Source organism: Bos indicus x Bos taurus, chromosome 7 (genome assembly GCF_003369695.1).
Source record: "Bos indicus x Bos taurus breed Angus x Brahman F1 hybrid chromosome 7, Bos_hybrid_MaternalHap_v2.0, whole genome shotgun sequence".
NCBI lineage: Eukaryota > Metazoa > Chordata > Mammalia > Artiodactyla > Bovidae > Bos > Bos indicus x Bos taurus.
The window spans coordinates 110,381,209-110,392,713 of NC_040082.1; positions in this window are offsets into that span (position 1 = coordinate 110,381,209).

Below are 11,505 nucleotides of genomic sequence, written 5' to 3' on the forward strand. Positions count from 1 at the left end.
TTATCCATCCCATTTGTTGTGGCTGTCATGTCGTCGCTAGTCAAAGAAGCTGATCTAATATGGAATCTGACGTCTTCTTCTCTAGGACACTTCGAGAAGCAGCAAGGGTGCCGGTTTGTGAGAACCGAAGGTCAAACCAGCATGATGGAACCCAGCGATGTGTGTGTTCAGAGGCCCACCTAGATTCGAACTCCAGTTCACAGAGGGGAGCAGTGGGAACAGGAGTGTGGACTGTGAGTCAAATCATCACCTTATGAAAAGGCAAAAAAAGAAAAACATAAGGGAAAAAACCTTACTCCCTTATCAGCATCTGCATGGATCCTCCTAGCTTCAATGATCACATTGACAGTGCATACACATTGTGTTCTTTTTCCAGGCCTGATCGTTTAGAAACTATCCAATAAAAAGTGGTGATGTAAAGATATCAGCCTTGAGTTTGGGACTGGGGCTTCCCTGGTGGCTCCGTGGTAAACAATCCCATGCCCATGCAGGAGGCGTGGGTTTCATCCCCAGTCCAGGAAGATCCCACATGTTACAGAGCAACTAATACCGTATGCCTCAGTTATTGAGTCTGTGCTCTAGATCCTGGCCACTGCAAGTGTTGAGCCCACACCCAGCAACCACTGAAGCCTACATGCCCCAGTGCCCATGCTCCCAAGAGGAACCACAGCAATGAGAAGCCCAGACACACAACCATAGAGTGGCCCCCTCTCTCTACAGAGAACAGCTTGCAGAGCAATGAAGACACAGCACTCCCTAACATAAATAAATAAAGAAAATGATTTTAAAGCAATACAGTCTAAGATTGGATGCAATCGGCCTATACCTAGTACTATCACTTGGGAAGCTTACTGAATCTTCTGCAGACAAAATAAAGAAATCATAGTTCACTGTGCCATTGGAAGTGTGGGAAGCTCTCTGTACAGTGCTGAGAGCACAGTTGAGACGTAACCAGTGGGGACCGTGAGCATGCCTGCTATCATTAAGTCCTTCACAGTTGGGCTCTGGAGATCACCCCATGTGGACCTGCAGAGAATGTATGTCCATCCCTTTCAGCTCACTGCATGCTCACTGGTCCAGGTGCACTGTGCCCCCAGCATCTGCTAGCATCTTCTAGGCCTGTCTCCCCCATTTTGCTCCATTAACTTTGAATCATTCTCACCTCTTGTCTGACATGTTTTCTTTTCTGTTAGAGTATTTCTGGCTCCCCAGGCACAACTTAACATCCTTTTCTTCTTATAGCACTCGTCTCGTTGAAATAATTCTGTTTCTCAGCTTTGTTCCCTAAGGAGTCTGTAATAACTCCATTCATCTGGGGACTGACTGGCACCTAGGCAACCCCGGTACATTAAAACTGTTGTTCAAGTCTTTATCAAATGACTTGCCAACTGCAGGGGGCTTGTGGAAGTTTATGTGCCATGGAAAGCTGGCACTGGGGAGTCATCCTACGGACACACCCTCTGGTACCATAGTGTTCATGGGAGTGTTTTTGTTGTTGTTTTAGCTGTATTCCCTAATACATATGCAATAGCTTTGATTCAAACGGCATATATTTGAAAACAATGAATAATTCTTTGTATAACCTCAGAAGGACTTAGAAAATAGTAGTGGTTGAGAAATGACTGATCCTTCCAACAATCTCACTTCTGGGTATACATCTAAACAAAATAAAAACAGAATCTCAGAGAGATATCTGCACTCCCATGTCCATTGCAGCATCATTCACAATAGTCAAGAGAGGGAAACAGCCCATGCGTCTCCAAGATGCCCGCACCCCAACTCTGGGGAGACTCTGCCAAAGAGACGGAGAAGGTCTGCCAGAGCCCCAGCAGCGGTGACGGTGGGCTGGGCCCTTCCTCCCGCCTGCCCGTTGGAGGGGTGCAGGGCGGCCAGGAGCTGGGGGCATCTGGGGGCTCGCTAGGTTCAGGGTCCCAGTCCAGGGAATATTCTGCTGAAGACACGGGGGAGGTCTCCCAGGGCCGCCAGGCACCTGGCGGGCTGCCCTCTGCGTCCTGCCATCCCCTCTTAGGGCTGCAGGGCTGCCAGGAGCTGGTGGCCTGGGCGGGGGCGGGGGGGGCGGGTGCCAGTGGGGATAGCTCAGCAGGGTCAGGGCCCCAGCCCAAAGGAGACTCTGCTGATGAGAAGGGGGAGGTCTGCCAGGGATCCGGGGAGTTGCCATCTGTGACCTGCCAGGGTTTTGGCACAATGCAGGGAGGCCAGGAGCTGGGGCCGTCGGGGGGCTCCATGGGGTCTGGTTCCCATCCCCTGGGAGACTCCTTGGAAAAGAAGTGGGGTGAGGGGTCTGCCAGGAGCCCGGCTGGACTCTGCCTCCTGCTGGCACCTCTGGCCGCTGCAGGGGTCTCCCTGGGGTTCCCAGGGGTCTGCGCCCCAGCTCAGGGGAGACCCAGAGGAAGACACAGGGGAGGTCTGCCAGGGCCCCGGGGCGCCAGCTGGGCTGCCCTCTGCCTTGCGTCAGCCCATCCCATTGGTGCAGGGCTGGCAGGAGCTGGCGGCCTCAGGGGGCTTGCCTGGTTTGGGGCCCCAGCTCAGGGGAGACCCCGTCAAAGAGACCAGGGAGGTATGCCAGGGACACGCGGAGCTGCTGTCTGGGAACAGACGGCAGCTGGGTGGGCTGCACGGCTGGCAGGATGTGGGGGCATCGGGGGGCTCCCCAGGCTCTGTGTCCCAGCCCATGGAAGACTCCATGGAAGAGACCGGGGAGGTCTGCCAGGGCCCTGGCAGGCTGGACTCTGCCTCCTGCCAGCACCTCTGGCAGCTGCGGGGGTCCCCGTGGGGCTCCCAGGGCTCTGCACCCCAGCTCGGGGTGGGGGGGACTCTGCCGAGGATGTGGGGGAGGTCTGCCAGGGCCCCTCAGTGCCCGGGGGTCTGGCCTATGCCTCCCACCAGTGGCTCGGAAGGGTGCAGGGTGGCCAGGAGCCGAGGGCCATGGGTGAACCCAGGGAAGATCCCGGGCCAGCCCCTGGCAGGCTCGGTGCTCAGGCTCATGTTTCCTGCGCAGGACGGGCCCAGGGACCCACAAGCCTGGGGACAGTTGCAGAATAGCAGGGGTCCCTGGGAAAGTCCCAGGGGGCTGCTACTGATGCCAGGGGCGACCCTGTGCAACACATGGGGGAACTCTGCCAGGGACCGCTGGTGTCCCAAGGACCGGGTTCTAACTCCCACTGGGGTCTGGGAGGCCTGCTGGGCGATGAGCAGCTGGGGCCCAAGGAGGACCCCACGAGGGGAGGGCTTGAATGACCCCACGAGGGGAGGGCTTGAAGGACTAGGCGACGACAGGACGAACATATGGTACCTCGTGGTGAAACCAGGGGACAGCAAGGACACCACGTGGGATGAAGCTGATGTTGAGCCCCTTGCATCCTGTGGGGACTGCCCCATGCTCTCTCCCCAGGGAAGTGGGAAATCCCAGGAGGGCACTGGAGGTGGAACCGCTGAGGTGCTCAGCCTGGGGGTGGAGGGAAACTGCCCCTGCGGTACCCCTGCTGAGGCGTCGCCTCTGCAGCCTGAGAGGCCAGGGGTGCCTGGTCCATCGTGTGGGCAGTGAAGGCCAGAGGACCCTTGGGGGCAAGACACGTCCATTGTCTGTCCGCTCATGCGCCAACTGGAGAAAACTTTTGGCTTTTAGGATACCCTGACCCCAAACCCCTTTTCCGCTTTCTTCTCCTCCTCCACCACCCTCAACAGAAATGGGGTATGAGGTATGTGTGTGTGTACGTGTGTGTGCACGTGTGTGCCTGCAGCATGTGCTGGCATAGCAGTTCTGTGAACACGTAGGCAAGCGCTTGCAGGGTCAAGGATGGAATGCGTCCCCACTCCCCACCCCTCCCCCCCCGCCCCGGACCACCAGCCCCTACCACCACCACCAAAAACAAGAGCAAAAGCAACACTCCCCACACCACCCAGCAGCTCAGATTTAAGAACAAAAAGACAGACCTAGACTCAGGCTCTCCCTCCTTCTGTCTTGATAATGGCTTCCAGGTCGCAGGGCGCTGTGAGCACAGGGAGAAGGTCAGATGGAAATGTCCCTCCTCTGAGTGTCTGTGGCCAAACAGAGACCCAGGGACCCCGGGGAAAGGCCTTAAGTAACCTAGCTCGGGGTGGTGGGGGGGGCGGTGGGCAGGGATTGAGAGGCAAAAGGGGTGGAGCCTAGGCCTCCGCCTCCGCCCATGCCTCTGCCCACACCTGAAGAAATGCATCTTCAGGCCAGGGACCAGCAGAGAAGGCAAATTGTCCACCACCAGAAACAGGGGAATTCTGGAAAACCAGGATGTTTAATAGCCTAGGATGCGTGCAATGACCTTTTCCCCCAGCGGGGTTGGGTGGGAGCAGTCCTCCTAGAGAAAGGCTACTCTAGTTTGCCTGGGGATATATAGCAAGCACTTTTTTCAAACTTCAACCTCACCATGCCCCACCCCGCCCTTCCAGTCCAGCTTACTAAACTTGGTAAAAGCACCCTATGGCCAAGGGCATCGTTTGCGAAAAAGAAAAACTTGTCTCTCCTTCCCGCCCCTCCCCACCTCAGCCCACAATGCACCCAGGAGGTGGAGCGTCCTTGGGTCAGGGGGGCTGGTTTGAGGAGGGCGACTGGAGCCAAGAGGAGCCTGGCTGTGAGTGGTGGTCCTGCCAGGCACAGTTGCCGAGGCCGCCCTGGACCTGCAGCTGCAGCAGTGGAGTGGAAGGCCCTTCCGGGGGATCAAGCAGCTGGGGCCGGGCTCTGCACAGCACTGCCCCTCCCGCCCTCACCGAGAAGAACTGAAATGGGGTAAGGCCCCTGGCAGAGATGGGAGCTGCACCCTGGTCATTGGCATCAGGCTTCCCAAGCATGAAGACTTTTGTCAAGCACCCAAACTGTCCAGGGAAAAGGAAAGGTGCATGGACGCCGATGAGCTGCTGTGTCCGCCCAAAGGCGTTTTCTCCTCCCATCCCACCTCTCGAAAAGAAGATGCTTTTCTGCGCAGTGCAAGCCACACGGCTGAACCTGAGGACACCGAGGCCAGGGGAAAGAAGCCAGTGCTCGGAGGACTGTGCCTCCACTGGGGCTCGTTTCTCTGACGTACGTATGCCTCCTCATTCAGGCCGGGACGGGCCCTTGATTGGGGTATGGGGGTGCTGGGGGGGTGACGGAAGGATGAGGCTGAGTTCAGCTAGCCTGGCATCTCCTGGGGGCATGGCCTTGAACTTGGCCTGGCGGTGCTCAGGGCTTCCCTCATAGCTCAGTTGGTAAAGGATGTGCCTGCAATGCAGGAGACCCCAGTTCAATGCCTGCGTTGGGAAAATCCACTGCAGAAGGGAGAAATCAACCATCCGGCCTGCAGAACTCGATCACAGGGTCGCAAAGCATCGAACAAGACTGTGTGTGCGTGGGCAGGCATGCGCGAAGCGGAGCGGGGACTAGACCTTTTGCCCTGGCACGAACATGGGGCAGGATGCAGTCTCACAAGGGCGGGTAGCTCAAATGCTGTCTATCCTCCTCTTTGGATCAGTTACCAGCCCACTGGAGGGGCAGGGGCGGCAGGTGGGGAGGGGGCGGAAACGAATCCCGTGGAGCGAGTTGACTTTCACCAGCACGGCCTATGCCAGAGACCCCTGAGGTCCACGTTGGGCTGGGTGGGGCCATTCACGGCTTTGGTTTGAGGCCCTGCCACGCAGCAGACAGGATCAACCCCGGGCTCGGGGTGGTCAGCAGTGCACAGAGGCCTAACTGCCGGGAAATTCCCCTGGGTTCCTTTGAAGTGGCTGCCCATGTCCCCTTTCCCAACCTGCCTTGCCTTCCGAAAAGATCTGGGTTTTCCTGTCTTTTCATATTCCACACATCCGTTGGCCTCAATTGCCTCTGCAGGCTCCTCCTAGGCATTCCTGAACACTTCAGTGCCTCCACCTAGATTGCTGTCTTTCCTTGCCTTCATTTCCCACATCCCTCCCCAACTCCTCAGTTCCCTCCTGGCATACTTTCCCTACAGTAGTTCCAGACCATTCCCCCAAGGCCTTTGAGCTGCCTGGAGCTCAAGTATACTGCCAGAGCCCTGATGGGCTAGCAACTCGAATGGCAGCTCATGCCATTTGGGGCTTTTTCAGGTGGAGCCTGATGCCCGCACCTCCCAGCCCACCCCCCTCTAGCCCAAATGACCTAGAGATATCTGCAAAAGGGGACAGTGTACCCCCAACTCTTAGGAAGGATGTTCCACTAAGCCAAGGAAGGAAGCATGGGCCTTCTGGACAGAACGAAGCCCTGACCTGTGCCAACAACGGGACATGGAAAACATGTGTGCTTTCTTAAAGAGACAGCGGGCAATGAGGAGAAGGAGGAAGAAATCAGGTGGCAGGAGCAGACAAAGAAGGAAGTAGGCTGCATGAAGCTACGTGTGGGATGGACGATGAGAGGCACTTCTATTTTCTCTATGAACATGTCTCAATGAATTGAAAAGAAACCAACAAACCACACCACCACACCACAACCATCTTTCACAATGTATTCTTTGGCCACCCACATTTCTAAACCCAACCAAGGAGCTTCACATGAAAACAGTCAGGGGTTCATATGTACTTCGAAACCATTGGGTCTATGAATTGTGGAGTGGGTTTGCAGGTAAATAACGTTTGTATGTCTGTGGGTGACTGGAGGATGCTGGTGGCAGGGTGAGCTCAGTCACTACACTTTGATGGTTGAAAGAGACACGGAGATGATTGGCCTTTGCAGATATGCCAGGCATGTGTGTTCACATGGAGTCTGGTCATGAAAGCAGTTGTGTGGGTAGGTCTCTACTGCTTGCTCAGAGGATCTGACCTCGGGAAACCTGCCCAGAGCAGGCATCTCCAAACCGAAGGAAGTGTGTCCCTGATCCTGCATTTTAGGGATACTTGCAGGGTTTGCTGGTGGCTTGAAGCTGAGTCCCAGACATGGGCTCTGCCCCACTCCTGTGACCCTGCTCTCCTTCCCTCTGTTCCCAAATCTCCCTGCCTCCCTCTCAAACTCAGCCTTCACCAGCTCTCTCCCTTCACACCCACTATCTCCCTTTGCCTCCACCCTCTCCCTCCACCCATTCGCCCCCTCCCACCTTGCATCTCCCATCCTTCCACCTTCCCACTCCCCTCTCCCCCACTCCTCCCTCTGCTGCCCCTGGAATAGGGAAGGAGTTCTCCTGTGTGGACTGCTGGAAAAATGGGACCAGAAGACAGAAGAGGCAGATCTAAAGAATCTGTGTGGGGCACGGTGTTTCTTTATTGGTTCCATGGCATGTCCCCTTTTAGACACCCTCTTAGTCAATGCAATACTGGGATTCCTTGATGCTTCAGGTGGGGTGTTCCTCTTGGGTGAGGGCTTGCTTCCCAAAGGTCCAGCTCTCAGGTATGTCCCCAAAGTTGTTGGTAGATATCCCGTCTGTATTCTTTCCTCCCCCACACTGAAAACTGCCCCTCTCCCTGAGCTCCATGGCTCCACATCCCAGGCAAGGAGACCTGAAAGAGGTTCGGAAGAGAAGGTGCCCCTTCCTTCCTCTCCCTCTAAGCCCAAGGGCCCGGGGAGCCTGGCAGCATGCCGAGGAGGGCCTTGTAATTGTCCTGACTGAAGGATGTTCCAGGATTGCCTCAACTACTTCTTCCTCTGAAGCAGCCCCTGTGGAAGACCAGGGCATGTCCTAGAAGGGTGTGGAGGCCAAAATTTCCTCTAGGAGGATGGGTGACCCGGGGAGGGCTTGTTGGTCCCCTGCGAGAACAGTAGAGGACCCCAGGGAGAGACCTGGCAAGCCTGGGATGCACATGGCAGCCAGGAGCTCATCTTGGAGGCTGGGTGCTCCTGGGAGTGCAGGGTGAGCTCCTGCATCGGCAGCAGCCCCCCGGGAAGGCGCCTGCTGGTCCAGGACTCCCATGGCCGCCAAGAGCGCATCTAGGAGGCTTGTTGAGCTTGGAAGGCTGGGGGGCTGGGGCTGTTGCTCTAGCGGAATTGCCGTGCCTTCATCATAGGGTGACTCTGGCCATCATGGTATGTGTGTCTCAGGCTGTACAGGTGGCAGGATTGCCCCCTTGCCCAGGCTGCCAAGGGGCCGAGATCACAGGGGAGCATGCGGCACAGGGAACTGCCACCTGGGGAGGAGGTGGTGGCTTCCCATTTGGCTGGAGAGCCACCGGGCTGGGCTGGACCATGAAGATCATCAATGGCTGGCCCTCACAGACCCCAGAGGCAGTCCCGGGCACCCAGAAAGTGGGGGCACCAAATGGAGCAGCTGCAGCCAAGGGTGGCATGCTCTCCTGTGGCTGGGAGGGGTGAAAGGGAGGAGAGGTGCTCTGGAGAGTGGGTGGGGCCCTTTGGTCCTCTGGAGCAGGAGTAGTCGTGGCCTATACACTGCCTGGCCCATGGGCTTGGCCATTGCCAGGCGTGCTTGGGCTCTACTAGGGGTGCTGAGCTCTTTGGTTTTGAAACCATATCTAGGGGAGCAAAATGCAGACAGGCACATCAGAAGTTGTGATCGTCCAGATCAATGTGCTGGTGCCTCCATGGTGCCCATTTGACAGCCTGTCTTCCAACCCGTCCTCTGGTCTGTCAGGCCCAGGGCGACTTCTGCAGGGCCATTTTCTGCAAACATATCCCTTGGCCCTGGGAAATGAGGGGCGCCTGCACGGCCACAAGCAACTCAAAACCCACGACTTAGCCCACCAACTTTCGGCCCCCTCTTCCAAACCAAAGCCAAAGCCAAAGCCCAAGCCCCAGCCCAAGCCTAAGTGTATCCAGCTCCAACGCTTGGAAGGCTGAATGCTCCTTTCTCCTGGGCCACCTCCTGGGCCCATGGGCTGGGTGGAGAACTTACCTGGGTTTGAAGATCTGGGATTCCTGTCTGACAAGCCAGTTCTTCCCTGGCAGCAGTCCCCAGCAAGAGATCCCTCATGACGGGTTGCACAAGGATCCTTGTTTGAGAATGAGACATGACTGTCCTCTTCCTCTGGGCCTCTCTGGCCAAGTCTTCCACCAAAGAAAGAACACACCGAGAGGAGAGTATGTTAAGGCCTGTGGAATGTTCACAGCACAGATACCCTAGATGGTGTGGAGGGAATGGAGAGTCCCACACACCTGAATCACTTCAGATGGCTCTGCAGCCAGGGCAGGGCTCTAAGGAATCCACTCACAGATAGATCGTGTGCCTGGATCCATCATGGGTGTATGCGTGCACACAGACACACATGCACACTCCACACATGTGCATGTCTGTGTATGTCTCTTTCCTCCTCCAGTCTTGTGGGGTGCCCTGAAGCATACTCCTTGGCCAAGGTTGTCTGGGCAGCTGGAGGCTAAAGTTCCCAATGGGGGCTGGGGCAGGGTGCAAAGGGGGAACAGTGTTGCCCGCCCATGCCAACTGGGAGCATGTTGCCCCCATATGGGACACTGATGGGGACAGTAACCTGAAGTCCCTGTGTCCTCCACCCTTGGTGTTGCTGGGCTTCCCGTGGTCATCCACTAGCAGAGAGAATTCTCTGGAAAAAGGGAGAGGGACTACTTCTGGAGGACTTGCTTTTGGAGAACGCTGGGTAAATAACCTTGAGAGGAAGATAGGTCGATGAGGTGGTGATCGTGGTGTGGGCGTGGATGTCGGCCCCCTTTCCCCGTCTTGGTGCACATATTCAGATGACAATCAGCTGTGCTTTAACCATCTTCTTCGTTGGTTTTGAAACCAGACCTAGGGACAAACAGAGAGCATTCCTTCTCAAGAGAAAGGCTGTCAGATGCTTTCAGCTGCCTTGGATCGGCATGGAGGGCCTGAAAGGGAGAATGGGTGGAGAGACGGGGGCCTACCTGAACTCTTCTTTCGGGATTGTCAAGCTCTCAGGCCAGTCATTGTCTGGTCACAATCCCAGGGTAGAGGTTCTGTTGAAAGAGCACTTGCAGGGCGTCCTTCTGGCTCAGCTTCAGAACGAGCCTCCTCCTTTGAGATCCTGTGGCAATGGGGCCTGTGGAAGAGAAGAAAGGGAAAAGTCTCAGAGGACATGGGGGAGGATTTGACGGAGGAGCCCAAGCATGCTCCCCGCCCAGGGCAGTTGCCCCTGTGCCTGAGAAAAGCTGAGAGCACAGGGACTGGTCTGCATTTGGAAGTCACTTGGCTACACCCCAACAGCCAGGCTGAGAGGCAAGGGCAGTGGGAAAATCCCCCACCCTACCCCCACCCACTCCAGAATCCAAGAAACATGAGCAAGCAGAAAGGAAATCAAACCCAGCCCCAAAACAAAGGCGGTAAGAAATCCCACCCACCAAAGGTCACAACACTATCCCGCCACATTTTTCCACCCGTCAGAGGAAATGCCTCGGTAACGTCTCGATGGGGCTTCTCCTAGATTTCTCTCCATCACGATTCCAACAGGAAGGAATCTGGCTTCTCGGGGCTAACACGAGCGCAGGCCATATTAGCCATCACTAGTGGAAAAGGATGGTGATGGCTAATATGGCCTGTGCTCCTGTTAGCCCCGAGAAGCCAGGTTCCTTCCTGTTGGAATCATGATGGAGAGAAATCTGGGAGAAGGCCCATAAATATGTTACCCAGGCACTAGTGGCAAAGGATGGAGAAGGCAATGGCACCCCACTCCAGTACTCTTGCCTGGAAAATCCCATGGACGGAAGGGCCTGGTGGGCTGCAGTCCATGGAGTCGCTAGGAGTCGGACACGACTGAGCAACTTCACTTTCACTTTTCACTTTCATGCATTGGAGAAGGAAATGGCAACTCATTCCAGTGTTCTTGCCTGGAGAATCCCAGGGGCGGGGGTCACCGTCTCTGGGGTCGCACAGAGTTGGACACGACTGAAGCGACTTAGCAGCAGCAGCAGCAGCAGTGGAAAAGGAAAGGAAAGGGAAGAAAGCTGAAGCAAAGCCCAACACACAATGCCTGAAGGAAGATAGAAGGCACCAGGCCATTGTGGAGAGAAAGCCACTGAAGGTGGCAAAGCCACAGAGCTCCCCAACTTCCATTTCCACAGGAAGATGAGGAAAAAGGCCCATCCCAGTTCCCCCTCCCCCCGCTCCCTCAACCAACACCATTATCACAGAAAAGAGAAAGGAGAAGCCATGTGTGTGCCAAAGGAGCAAAACTACCAAACAGTGCCTCTTTGGGCACACCTGACGCCTAGGAACCATGGGCCCAGCCTATCGGTCCCTGCCACTCTTGGTGGGCAGTCAACATGTTTGCCATGAACCCTTGGCCTGGTGATCCACAAACCCCCTGAGACGTGATCCAACCCAAGGCAGCAAGGGTAAACATACAGCTTGAGGTGCTGGAGGAGCCGGACCAAGCCATGGTGGGAGAGCCACACGGATGCTGCAGACTGCTGGCCTAGTGGCCCAGGACCCAGCAGCTCAGGACTTTGTATAGGGTGAGGCGGCTCCGCCCCTATTTATGTAAATAGTGGTGAGTACTTAGATGGAGGGGACACACTTGGCCTCTTTCCAAGCAGAGACCCTGGACAGAATCCCGAGGAGCGAGTAGGCTTTCATGGGCATGGCCCATGCC